Raw genomic sequence first — 13,928 nt, forward strand, 5'->3', positions numbered from 1 at the left:
CTACAAAGCAACAAACACCTAAAGCTGGTTGAAGTGGCATTTAATACTTGCCTTTTTAGAAATGTGTGACTGACATAACTACAAGTTACCTAGTTAAATGTGTTTATTTTGTTCCCTTTGCCATATGTAGCCATTATTTACTTTTATATTAACTTATTTTTTTAAATGAGTTTTAAAAATAAAACAAAAAAGCACTGTTGCTAAAAGTGAACTCTGTAATATAATGATTAGGGCCAAGTATATTACACGAGTTTAGTGCTGAGATCAGACAAGGTGTCTAATGCGTAAAAAGACATAATGAACACATTCTGTGTTATTCTAAAATCACTCTTCAAAAATCTTACTTCCCTTTCAAATATTTTTTGAAAAGTCATTTACACATTCATGTACACATTTACATAATTCAAGAACAGTATTTGCTATAATAATTTCTGTCAAATGTTTAAATATTTTACAATTTTTGGTCTATATTTGATAAACAAGAGTTCAATAGAATATGTCAATTTCATTAATTTCTTCTACACAAACATAAAAGTCTCGATTCAGAATTGAATTTGATATGGCTTTTAAAATAAATGTAAGCCAATAATTGTAATAGTTTAGTTCCTACAGCAGTTATATATACTGAAGAATGGCAATAAGTATGCAAAGTAAATGCAAAAGTAAAAGTAATGAAATTAACAAAATCAGGAACGAAGTATTCAAGATGTTGGTTTTGGAAAATCTGAAAATGATTCATCATGTTATTTAAATAACGCTTTTGCTGGGACACGTACTTCAGCACTTCTACTCTGAGTACATTTGGAAATCAAAATATGTCTATGTTATGCAGCATTTGATCTGATGTCTTCATTGAGTATAAACAGAAAGACAGTATCTTGTGCATAATGCCAAACCCCTCAGAGCAACCTAGGATATGTAATTTTTTACAAGCTGTTCCAGAAAATCAAGAGTTACTTTGTTTTCTCAAACAAAAAAGTGTACTTTATTTACATAAATTTAAGAACTGCAATATATTCACTTTAATCACCATTCATTCAGTGAATTGATACTGAAACAGTGCCACCAAGAGGCAAGTATTCCATTCATAATATTGATATGCAGACTTTCTTTGGCCCAAAATATATATATATATATATATACTGTGTGTATATATATATATATATATATATATATATATATATATATATAGTTACACCATGGATTTAAGTTGTGGATATACAGTATATATTAATATATGTTTGGTTATAGTATGGCTCACTGGTGGCTCACATTCCAAAACCCATTATTTTCTAATGTTCACAAAGGCCATTCTTTGTATGGCATGGCTGGCTGCATTAAATAAACTAGAGATAACCCATATATGGCCAGTGAATATAAGAGAGTTATATTTGCCATTTCAGTTATCCTTAATAAACAAAATGCCATATTTCTAAATAATAATCATGATATAAGAACTCAAAATTAAAGATTTACTTTAATAAAACAACTTGTACAAATATCCATCCATACATTTTCCAACCCGCTGAATCCGAACACAGGGTCACGGGGGTCTGCTGGAGCCAATCCCAGCCAACACAGGGCACAAGGCAGGAAACAATCCTGGGCAGGGTGCCAACCCACCGCAGGACACACACAAACACACCCACACACCAGGCACACACTAGGGCCAATTTAGAATCGCCAATCCACCTAACCTGCATGTCTTTGGACTGTGGGAGGAAACCGGAGCACCCGGAGAAAACCCACGCAGACACGGGGAGAACATGCAAACTCCACGCAGGGAGGACCCGGGAAGCGAACCCAGGTCCCCAAGTCTCCCAACTGCGAGGCAGCAGCGCTACCCACTATGCCACCATGCTGCCCATTGTACAAATATGCTTTAGTGAAATAATTTCCAATTAAAAAATGTTAAAATCTGAAATGCACTACAACAGACTTTCAAACAGCATATTGACATTGTACAAAATATCCTTTTATGTAACTTTTACCAAGTAACCACCATATATATATATATATATATATATATATATATATATATATATATATATATATATATATATATATATATATATAAACGACTGTACTTGCATATTACTTTGTAATAGTGTTCCTTAAATAAAGACTGCCTAATTTAATTGTCAGATTTTGTCTGCTGTACATAAACAACACCATATGCATACAGGAAATGTGTCAGTGCACAATAATAAATATTTTGATTTGATTTTTTTGTTATCACTTATCACTGTAGTGCAGTGGTTACAGCTTCTGCCTCACAGTTCTGGTGACCATGGTGCGAATCTTTGTCCGTTTATGTTGGCTTTCCAAATACTCCAAGTTCATTGTTATATGTCAAAATCATGCAAGTTATGTTAATGCAAACCCCTAAATTTGTTTGCTGTCATTGTGACCTGTGGTAGAATGGTTTATTGTTTTAAAACAGTCCTTTTAGGATATGCTTCAGTTCCTTGAACTGGATTAAGTCTGTTGAGAAAATGTATGAATGAGAGTACATAGCATTTAATTAACAAGAATTAGTACACACTAGCTTCAGAGTTTTGAACCATGAGTGTTTATTGGCATGCTAAATTTAAATTATACTTTAAAGAATACACTGAAGTTCTCATTGTAATGTTTAATACCCGCAAAATAAATAAGAGGTAAATGTGCAGTATATGCTGTAAATTAGACGACCAATTATACTAATTTGTGCTTCCTTCTATTTAGCCTACCATTAAACTGAAAACTGTTTAAAGGGGCTCAAACTCCACTCAAATCACATGTGAAAATGAGTTAAGTGTCTTCAAACTTTGAATAGCAAAGAGCTACAGAGGAAAGCTATACAGGATTCTTTATACGCAAGAGTTATTGCTTTCACCTTTCAGCAATTATTGCTATCAGATTATTAAAAAAAATTATGCAACATTTTCAAAGTTTTTCATAACTTCCAATTGAGTCAGGATATAATAGTTTTGGCCATCAAAAAATGCACAAATAAACACCAAACTCTTTGTATACGTGAAATTTTTTCCTAAATATGTAATATACAATTACTAAGAATAAAAATGTTTTACTGCGGTGGGCTGGTGCCCTGCTCGGGATTGGTTCCTGCCTTGTGCCCTGTGTTGGCTGGGATTGGCTCCAGCAGAACCCTGTGACCCTGTGTTCGGATTCAGCAGGTTGGAAAATGGATGGATGGCTGGAAAAATGTTTTATTGCCTCTGTACAAAATTTATTCAGAATAATTACATATTATATATACCGTATATATATATTTTACGTGAGTATAACTAATGACATTTAAATCTTAAATATTACTCAAAGAAAATAGTAGTTATTATATTCATTTTAGTACAATCTTACATCACTGCATGGGTCAAAAATCACCAACCAACTAACTAACTAACCCAAAAATACATGTTAGTGGTTAATACGTGTCATTTTCATATAATGTTGTCATTTTCTTGTTTGCAGGACCATATGATGGCTTGCTTTATTGTTTTCTATGGAGACAGTCTGTCTCTGCATCTTAAATAAAAAGGTCAAACACCATAGCTGGGGAAAGTAATTAAACAACAACATGAGAAATCTCTCTGGAGAGATTATTCAGGAATTAATTTGCAAACATGTACCAATTGCAGGACTGATGAATGCTGCATCAAAAGATGAATTTCAGCAGACTACAAAAATTGTGACTTCTTATTATATAGCTCTACAGCTTATAGAGATATACAAGTATATTTTTAAAATAATATAATAAATATTTTTACTGCACTTGGTCATTTTTAAAGATAAACGTAATAAAGAACATGTACGCATTATCCATATAATTTTCCTAAAAGTATAGCATGTGATTTTCAGTACTAACTAACAACTTGATGGACAAAGGAATTCTTTGTACTAAATATAAATTCCATGTGATGACATGCTTTTTTTCCTCTCAGATCTATTACAAAAAAATAGGCGTGTTTGAAAACTTGAAACTAAAATAGCTATTAGACTGTGTTTTCATTTGGATCCTTACTTTGCATAAATTTCCAAATAAGTTACTTTTCAAAGAATTAAAGTCAGCTATTCTGAAGGGTGCATGGAAATGCCTGACAATGTGTGACAGGCAGGTATAAGCTGTAGCGGATAAAAGTCAAGATCTACACTCGCTGTGTTATGCAGTATGTTTGGAAAAGGCAATGTAGCATCATTTGGTTGCAAACCAGTCACAGCCAGCTGCCCTTTGACCTCGTCTCCAGGAAATATTTTGTGGTTAGTAACTATTAAGAACTGGCCAAAACTGGTAATGATTTTTTTTGTTTTCTGTTTGGTGTCATTACTGGCCCTGATTTACTTTAGATACTGTTGTTCAATAAGAAGTGCTACTTTGTATTCCTGAATGACTGGATATCATCATATATAGTCAAGACTATTGCCTTTTTATTTAAATCATTTTAGTGGTGCAACAGTGGTAAACATTTGTAAGGAGGGGGAAAAAACATTCACGATCAATATGGTTGCTCAGAAATGCAAACCTATTCCAGACAGCGTGGAGGCATCACTTTTGGCATGCTTACTTCAGAAACATAGGATTTACTGGTACATGAAAATAACATTCAGTGATGTTTTTGTTAAGCCTAATAGATTAATTTTTAAAGGGTAAATTACATATTTCTAGCCTTAAAATTGAACACTGCTGCCAAAAATAGATGACTTTATGGAGTTAAGGCCATAATTCTGTTATATTTACTGCTTACAGGACTTTTTAAACTAACAATTGCTTGTTAATACAACGTATGTGTCATGGTTAGTTTTAGTACAACAGAGCTTATGGGATTTTTTTTACTTTACTTCAGATATTCAAACACAATTCTCATTCAACTAAGAGTCTTACGAAACAAGTTTACTCTTGGGCTAATAACAGCCTCATTAGAATTGTCCCATTTTACCTTATTGGCACCTGAGACAGAACAATTGTTGACAGGGCTGTAGGAGTCAGGTTAACTGCGGATTAAAGAGCACAGGTGTATGCATGAGTAAGTGTGGTGATAGAAAAGAAATGTAATTACTTTATTAGTTAAATGTTAATGTAATACTTGTTATTTTGATTAATGATATTGGCTAGCTGTGATATTGGCTAACTGCAATTACTGACTTGGGAAAAGAGGGTGACAACTAAGCAATGACCCACAAATTACATTTAACAGTTTTCTTAGCAGTTTATAAAAAGTCTTTTAAAGAGAAATAACTTTTGAAAAAATTGTTTTCAGCTGAGAAACATCCATATGTATGTCCCAGAGTGGATATGTATGAGGGATGTTCAAAACGTTTCCAAACTTTTTTAAACTGTATTTATTAAGAATTTCAAAAACAAATTACATCACTTTTCTACATAGTCACCTTCCTTTGCGATGCAATTTTCCCAGTCACGACACTCTCAGACACGACCAATTACTACTCCTCCCGCCTTCACCCTTTCCAACGAAAATATAAAAGTGCAGAAACTTTTTGAACGTCCCCCGTATTTATGCAGTAAAATTAACAATAGCCATTCTATCTGTCAATTACTTCTGCAAGTCTGTGAAAACAATGCACTTAATAAAAGGAAGACAAAACTTGTGTAATGTTACTTTAAACAGAATAGTCAATTTACACATTAATCATAAGTAAATGCAACAAAATGAACACTCTGTGCCATTTGCCCTCTGTTGAGGTCTACCATACAACTGCACAGATTGCACCACTGATAACGAAACACGAAGCATTTCATCACTCCACCAAAACTAGGCGACAATTACCGACTAGCTTCTGCCAACACTTTTAACACCTGACAAACTTCTATTTGCCTGAGGCTACCCAAACTTTAGGCTGCATTAAATATTCTTTTCAAAACACCTAATATTATTTACCACTAATTACAATACTGAATTTAGAAATAGGGCTAAGGAGTGACTTTTGTTTCCTTTTAATTAAATCAATCAGACAGTTCATCTTCATTAGTTCATTATGCTTAGCTGTTGGACAAAAACAGTATGTAAGACTTTTCCCAAAACAAGCAAGATACCTGAGTCATTTTATTAAACAAGTCAGAACTGTCCAGTGATGGTCAATATTCGTGAGCGAGCAATTTTACCTTCCTGAAATCACTTAGCACAACTGATCTGCATATAATGTAGTTCAAATTCAAGACAGTCAATCTGTACTTTTAATAAAAAATTAAAATATAAATTGCTTTATATCCTTTTCTACAACAATAGTTTCATCTTGCTTTAACTATGCAATTTGCACAGATGTCCAGAAGATAATAACTGAAAGAAAACAGGACTGGCTGCAGGCCCCCTCATCAGAAAATATGAAAATCTTCATGACTGCTCTGTTTGAATATGCACTTATTTCTACTGAATTAATATTAGGTAACATTTTTCAGTTAAACTATTTAAATACATATAGTGAAAGCTTCCTGAATATTTGAATCAAAATTATAAAAACATTTAAAAGTGAATTGCTAAACATTTAAATATATTACATTGTAGTTTGCTCAAGACCCAACACTAACTCATTCTGTGTCATTTACTGGGCTAGTGCTCCAATGGCAGAAGTACCGAGAATAACTGTATCACTTGTATATTTGCAAGTCACCTTGTGGAAATGTGTTAAAAGGAAATTTGTTTTTAAGGAACCATACAAAAGTTTTCACTGGTATCCCCATTTACTACTTAGTTTTGAAGATTGTGGCAGGTATGTGCTATTGCATACGAAGAAAATGTAATGCAGAACACCAAATATACAGACACCGGTGAAGCACAATATCCTCGCACGCATCCATCTCCTTAACCTGCTTTTCCGTTACATGGGGTTGTGGAGACCGACACCATGCCTTTCAGCACTAGAAGGAATGCAGGAAATTAATCTAGATGACATGCCAGTCCATTACTGGATACATTCACGGATGTCATTTTAGAGTTTCCAGTCCTAGTAACTGGCACGGTTCTGAGATGTCGGAGTTAACTAGAGTACCTAATCAAATAAATACACATTTATCCGAGCTTTCCCTTCCTTTACAAAGTGGCTAAGGTCCAACCTTGTTAAACTTGTATTTTTGTGAGCTGCATGTCTCGTGCTGTGTATAAAGACAGGATCACTGAATTAAAGTTCTATCTTACAGGAAGCCTGGCCGCATGTTCCCAGCTAATTTGTTGCAGTTTGTCACGGTGCCTTCCTTATCAATCTGGTTTAATCATGTGTCAAACGAGAGATATCACAGCGACTTAACTTCGGCTCGCGTTTCTGTTCTGATCCAGGCGTAGCGCTCCTATCACCTACATGGGAATTTAACTTTGCCCAAGTCCGACTTTCTGTGAGCGATAAAACAACTGAAATAGTTCGCCTGCGCTCGGCAAACAATGCGATATCTGACCAATCGTCAGCCTTTCGATATAACACTGTCCATATTCCAGATGATTTCTGCTTTAGTTTCGCAGGTGCATATTGCTTTAGCAAGAGCACCCGATGTAAACAATGTCTTTAAAATTCTGTCGCGGGTAGAGATATACTCTTGCGCAAGAGAAGGGGACGGCGAGCTGACGAATAAAGCAAAATTGCGTGGCATCTTGCGACACGAATAAGCAGCCGCGGTGACCCGAAGGCGCTCCACCGGCTCTTAGACTCCGTAGCGCGTGGTTGCGTCTTGGCGCTGCCGCCGCCGCTGCTGCTGCTGCTGGCACACTCATTGTTCCCTGACGTCAGCGCTCAGCCAACCCCGCCGCTGCCGCTGTTGCTCTCAAACACGTCTTTGTTATTCAGAGCTTTCCATCTGAGGATGGCGAACTGTAAAACCTGGAGCGTGGGATTTGCCCAAGCAGTGCAGAAGAGGAGCTCCGAGGAATCTGCAATGCTGAGCATTGGCTTTTAAGTTTGAACGTCCACACTGAAGCACAAAATTGGACATTTGTTGGCCCCGGTAAGATTATGCAATTTATAAAATTTGAATCTGATACAGAATGTATTTGTTATTCGGCATGCAACACAAAACTACCCATTAATTCTAGAAGTGCGACGCAACTCCTCGACGGAATGACAATTTTTAGAATACGAGTTTTACAGTGTAGGAGAAAGCGGTAATGATGTTTATTTTAATATTTTCGATTAAGTCTTCTTAACCCAATACAAAAGCCCAATACATTTAATAAGGTGAAATAGAATTAAAACGTAACACTCCACCCTTAATCATTAATATAATTATAAAAAAAATCAAGTAACCTTATAAATAAATAGAAATATAAACATTAAAAGAGAGTTCCTCGTGCACACTCGCTGAGAAAATTATTAGGAACACTGGATAGGGCCTTCTTTTGCTCTCCAAAAACCCTCGATTCATCGTGGCATGGATTCCACAAGATGTTGGATTCTGGTCAATACTACCTCACACGACTTCTGCAGATTTGTCAGCTGCACATTCATTAAGCAAATTTTACATTCTACCACATACCAAAGATGTTCTTTTGAATTCAGATTCAGTGACTGAGAAGGCCTCTGAAGAACACTGAACTCACCGTCCTGTTCATGTAACCAGGTTGTGACAACTTTTGCATTGTGATATGCTGCTTTATCATGCTGGAATAGCCATTAGAATTTTGGTCATGAAGGGATGCACATGGTCAGCAGCAATACTCTGGTAGGCTGTGTCATTCATTGATTGGCCTTAATGTGCCCAAAGAAAACATTCCCCACACCATTACACCACCACCAGCATGGACTTGTGTGCATGGATTCACGCTGTTGGTGCCACATTCTGACCGTACTATAAATGTGCCTTAGTGGAAATCGAGATTCATCAGACCAGGCTATGTTTTCCCAATCTTCAACTGTACAGTTTTGTTGAGTTTGTGCCCAATACAGTTGCTGCTTTCAGTTCTTAGCTGAACAAAGTGGAACCAGATATGGTCTTCTGCTGCTGTAGCCTATCTGTGAAGCTCAAGGTTCAACATATGCATTCTAAAATACTTTTCTGCTCACTACAGTTGTACTGAGTGGTTATCCAAGTTACCTTAGCCTTTCTGTCAACACAAACCGGTCTTGTCATTCTCCTTTGACCCCTCTCATTAACAAGACTTTTCCTTCTGCAAAACTGGTTGTTTTTTTGTTTTTCACACCATCCTGAGAAAACTCTATAAACTGTTGTGTGTAAAAATCCCAGGAGATCAGCAGTTAGAGAAATTCTCAAACTAGCTTTTTTGGCACCAACAATCATGTCATGATCGAAATCCCTGCAATCACATTTTTTTCCTATTCTGGAGTTTGATGTGAACATTAACTGAAGCTCCTGACCTGTATCTGAATTATTCTGTGCATTGCACTACTGCCACATTATCGGCCGATTAAATAATTGCATAGATAAACAGGTGTGCAAATGTTCCTGATTTAATAACTAAGTGAGTGCATATTAAAACATAAAACAAACCTTAAGGTATTACAACAATGAGTACACACAAGTGTCTAAACCAAAATTTCAATCCATGCACCATGCTTCCAAACATTTCTATTCATATATTACTGCTGAAGTCTGTTTTCACCTAACTTGGATGGCACAGTGGTGCAATGGTTAATTCAAAATTCTATCCTGTGTATTATTATTATTTTTTTTAACCTCAATTCTGGCTTCCTTCCCAAGTTGCATGGATGTGTGTGTTAGGATATTTGACAACTCCAAACTGGCTCAATGTGGGTGTGTATGAGTGATTATGCCCTGTAAGGTACTTCCACCCTGGAACTCTGTGGTTGGGCTTTGGCCCCTCATGACCCTAAATTGGATTAAGTGGATTCAAATATGGATGGGTGCATAATCTATGTTTCCATTATTTTAATAACTCCTTCAAAAAGACAACACCATTTGGACACCAGCTTAATCACATTTTGAAAGAAAACAGAAACCAGTTTGCATGAGCTAAAATACATTATTATGTACCATTTTCCACTGAGTCAACAGATTTCAAGATAAGAATTCAGAATATTTGATTTCCTGCTTTCTCTAGCACATAATGATCCTGTTCATGATTTAAACTGATAACTGGCATTAACATGTGGTATAAGGTGCTTCTTTGCAAATGTGACTAACGAGATCCATGTATTCATTATTGGAATGTGTTTTTCCATTAAACAGCTATGAGGAGTCAAAGCCCATTCCATTGCAGATAGATGCCAGCACAAAACAGGAGTACACCTATTAGAAGGGAACTCAGACAAACACAAGGCAAATAGGCAGACTCCACACACTGACTGAGCTAGGCATGTAACTTGGGTCCCTGACCTACACCAGATGTCTTCTGCCAGGTTTTTAAACCATTCATTTACTTGACTCATTGAGTCCAATACAAGTTCCCAGTAAGCTTAAGAAATATTTGAGTAGCAACAGACACTAGGGAAGACCCAACCCTGGACAGAATGCAAGTCCCTGGCAAAGAGCACTCATCCATACTTCAGCATTTGCTTAAAGTATGTTAATATGGATTATTTAAATAATTAGATCAGGACATCTTTGCACTGTAGAAGGAAACTAGAGTACCTGCAGAAAGCAGAGAGACTATTCAAAATTCGCATAGACCCGTAGCTGAAGTAGGAAAAAAGCTATGGCCACTGACTCTCCCAGAAAAAACTTCTTTTCTTGCACATTGATTTTAATAAACATACTAAGATTATTCACTTTAACTCTTTAGTGATTTCATTTGTCTAATAAATACAATTGTTGCATAATGGTGGTGTATATCAAACATAAATGCATTAGCATTATTAAAATGGTAGACATTTCTTTATTCAGAATATGGTCACAGCTAAAAGTCTGTAGTTGAATCAGTAATTACACTGCAAAGGGTCCCAGATTAACAAATATTGTAAACAAAAAGTAATTTTAATTTTATCTAGCAATTTCTTGCTGACTGCGGTGGGTTGGCACCCTGCCCAGGATTGGTTCCCTGCCTTGTGCCCTGTGTTGGCTGGGATTGGCTCCGGCAGACCCCCGTGACCCTGTGTTCGGATTCAGCGGGTTGGAAAATGGATGGATGGATGGATGGAATTTCTTGCTGAATCACATTTCAGATTGTTTTACAATTAATCAATACACATTCAGTATTAATAACTAAAAATAGTATCTTTTTAATGTTGGGATTTGCTTGGCTTAATGGATATAGGATAAGTAAATATGACAAATGTTTGAAACCAGATAAGCAAAGTTACAAAATAGACTGGATAGGATCTCTGGAAAATCTAATTTATAGGCATCAATTTTTGAATCATCAGGTTTTAGATGGCATTGTTTTTTGTTTGTATTTACATTAAATTAGGGAGTATAGAGTAGCACATAACATATCATAACATTCTCAAACCCATCTATTCATATTTAGAGTTGCAGAGTCAGAGCTTATCCTGACAGCATCAGTTGCAGGGCAGGAACCAAAATACACACCTACACAGGATTAATTTAGAATCATCATTTAACCTAACATGCATGTCTTGGGATTCTGAAGGTGACCCGGTTTATGGAAGGAAAATTCATACAAACACAGAGAGAATTTGCTCACCCCACATAGGCAATGCCCAAATGTGAGATTTAAACACAGACAACTTTATTTTGGGGACAGCAGCAGTGCCACTGTGCTGCAATGATAGTGGATTAATACAGATTTATTGTGTTTTTATGTGTGTAAGTCATGATTATTAATGCTGCCAAATATAGTATGTAACATGATACATAATAGTTTTGAGCAATTTGCTTTTTTATTATAGCTGTACACTTTTAATGAGTTTTAATGAGTTAATTTCTTCAGGGTTGTGCTTTTCGTTCTAGCAGATAAGCAATCTTTTTATAATCTTAAGTTTAAATTTGCTGTTTTGACTAGCTTGGAACCATAAAAATAACTCATAATTAGGCTTAACAAAAGGAGGAGGAGAACACCAGTTACAACATACAAATGTAGATGATTTTTTTAAAGATTAAGAAAAATTAAGCTGTGTTACGCTGTAAATACTTCAAGTGCCACAAGTGTAATTTGCATTGTTAATAAGTCTTGATAATACCAGTTGTACTTGTTTTTAGTATATGTTTATGTATTTATGGCTACTGTAACAGAACTGAGTTTCCTATCATGGTTAACAGATGAATAAAGCACAGTATTAGTCAAATAAAAATATAAAATGTCGGAAAAATCCATACCTAAACAAAATACACAGATGAGATGCACCATGATTTTCCTCTTGGCAATGTTTTGGGGCCATGGGATGTGTCAACCTTCTTATTAATATACATGCATTTTTTTCTTTCCAACTCATACATCCATCCATCCATCGTCTAACCCGCTGAATCCGAACACAGGGTCACGGGGGTCTGCTGGAGCCAATCCCAGCGCACAAGGCAGGAACCAATCCCGGGCAGGGTGCCAACCCACCGCAGGACACACACAAACACACCCACACACCAAGCACACACTAGGGACAATTTAGAATCGCCAATCCACCTAACCTGCATGTCTTTGGACTGTGGGAGGAAACCGGAGCGCCCGGAGGAAACCCACGCAGACACGGGGAGAACATGCAAACCCCATGCAGGGTGGACCCGGGAAGCGAACCCGGGTCTCCTAACTGCGAGGCAGCAGCGCTACCACTGCGCCACCGTGCCGCCCCCAGCTCATACACTTACTTATAAATCACAAATATGTAGTAAAAATGTTTTCATAACTAAATGGTTGGAGTTTAAAAGCCTTGCTCAGGGTCACACAGTAAATCAGTAGTGGGCATTGAAGCAGCAAGGTTTAGGTATACAGTCTAACTCCATTATAACTAGGCATATACTATACACAAGTGTGTATACACAGTGAGAGCACATTGTAGGCATAACAGGCAGTTTGTGGAAACAGAGTTGAATAGAAGTTCATAAAACTGCCGGTTCAGATTCCATCCCAAAGAAGTCATTAATCCTGGCAGGCAGTGTGATGTAGTGACTGAGGCTGTGGACTGTAAAAAGAGCTTGGCTGCTGGTTAAACTCACACTCCTGACTCACTTGTCACTGCAAGTAATTGTTTTAACCTGCATGTGCTCCAATTGTGAAAAATGTATGTAAACACTTACAGGTTTATAGGTTCATCATTGTCCCGTGTACAGAGTATAAGTGAAATTCTTACTTGAATGTGCTAATTATACTGCATGCCAAACTTTTAAGTCTCCTTGGATAAACACATCTTCCAAATGCATAATAGTAATCTTGCACATGCTTAAATTGTGAAAATATGTAATTATTGTAATCATGTAAATGATACAGTTTTGATATGTTGCTTACCACAAAATGCACTATATAACAGGAATGGATTCAATATAATGCATTTAATAATGGAGGAAGTGACCTGAAAAAAGTATGGTGAAAGAAACAGAAGACTGCAATGTAAAGTAGATCAATATAGCTGTTGGATATAAACGTGTGTCTTGAAATTGACTGGCATCATATCCATGGTTGGTTTGTAATCATTGATTCAGATTAAAGTTGTAATCATTGATTCAGATTAAAGTTCAATTGTATTGTCATTGTGTGGAGTACAAGTACAGAGCTAATGAAATGCAGTTAGCATCTAACCTGAAGGTGCAAATAGCAATATATTAATGTAATAAAGTACTAATGATTGGTACCTGATATATAAGTAAGCATGTGATTCAATGAAATTTATGCTGCAACATAGAGTTCAGCAAACTGACAGCCAAGAGAAACAAGTTGTTCCTTAACCTGCTGGTGTGACAGATGGAAGAGGAGTCAGTAGTCAATGGTTGGGGTATGAGATGTCCCTGATAATACCTGTCAGCCTCCACAGACACCATTTGCACTGAATGTCCTGAATAGTGGGTAACTAGACACCAGTGATATATTGGGTGATTTTCACAACTCTTTGGTGGGCCTTTTGAG

This window comes from Erpetoichthys calabaricus, chromosome 2 (assembly GCF_900747795.2).
Source record: "Erpetoichthys calabaricus chromosome 2, fErpCal1.3, whole genome shotgun sequence".
Lineage (NCBI taxonomy): Eukaryota > Metazoa > Chordata > Cladistia > Polypteriformes > Polypteridae > Erpetoichthys > Erpetoichthys calabaricus.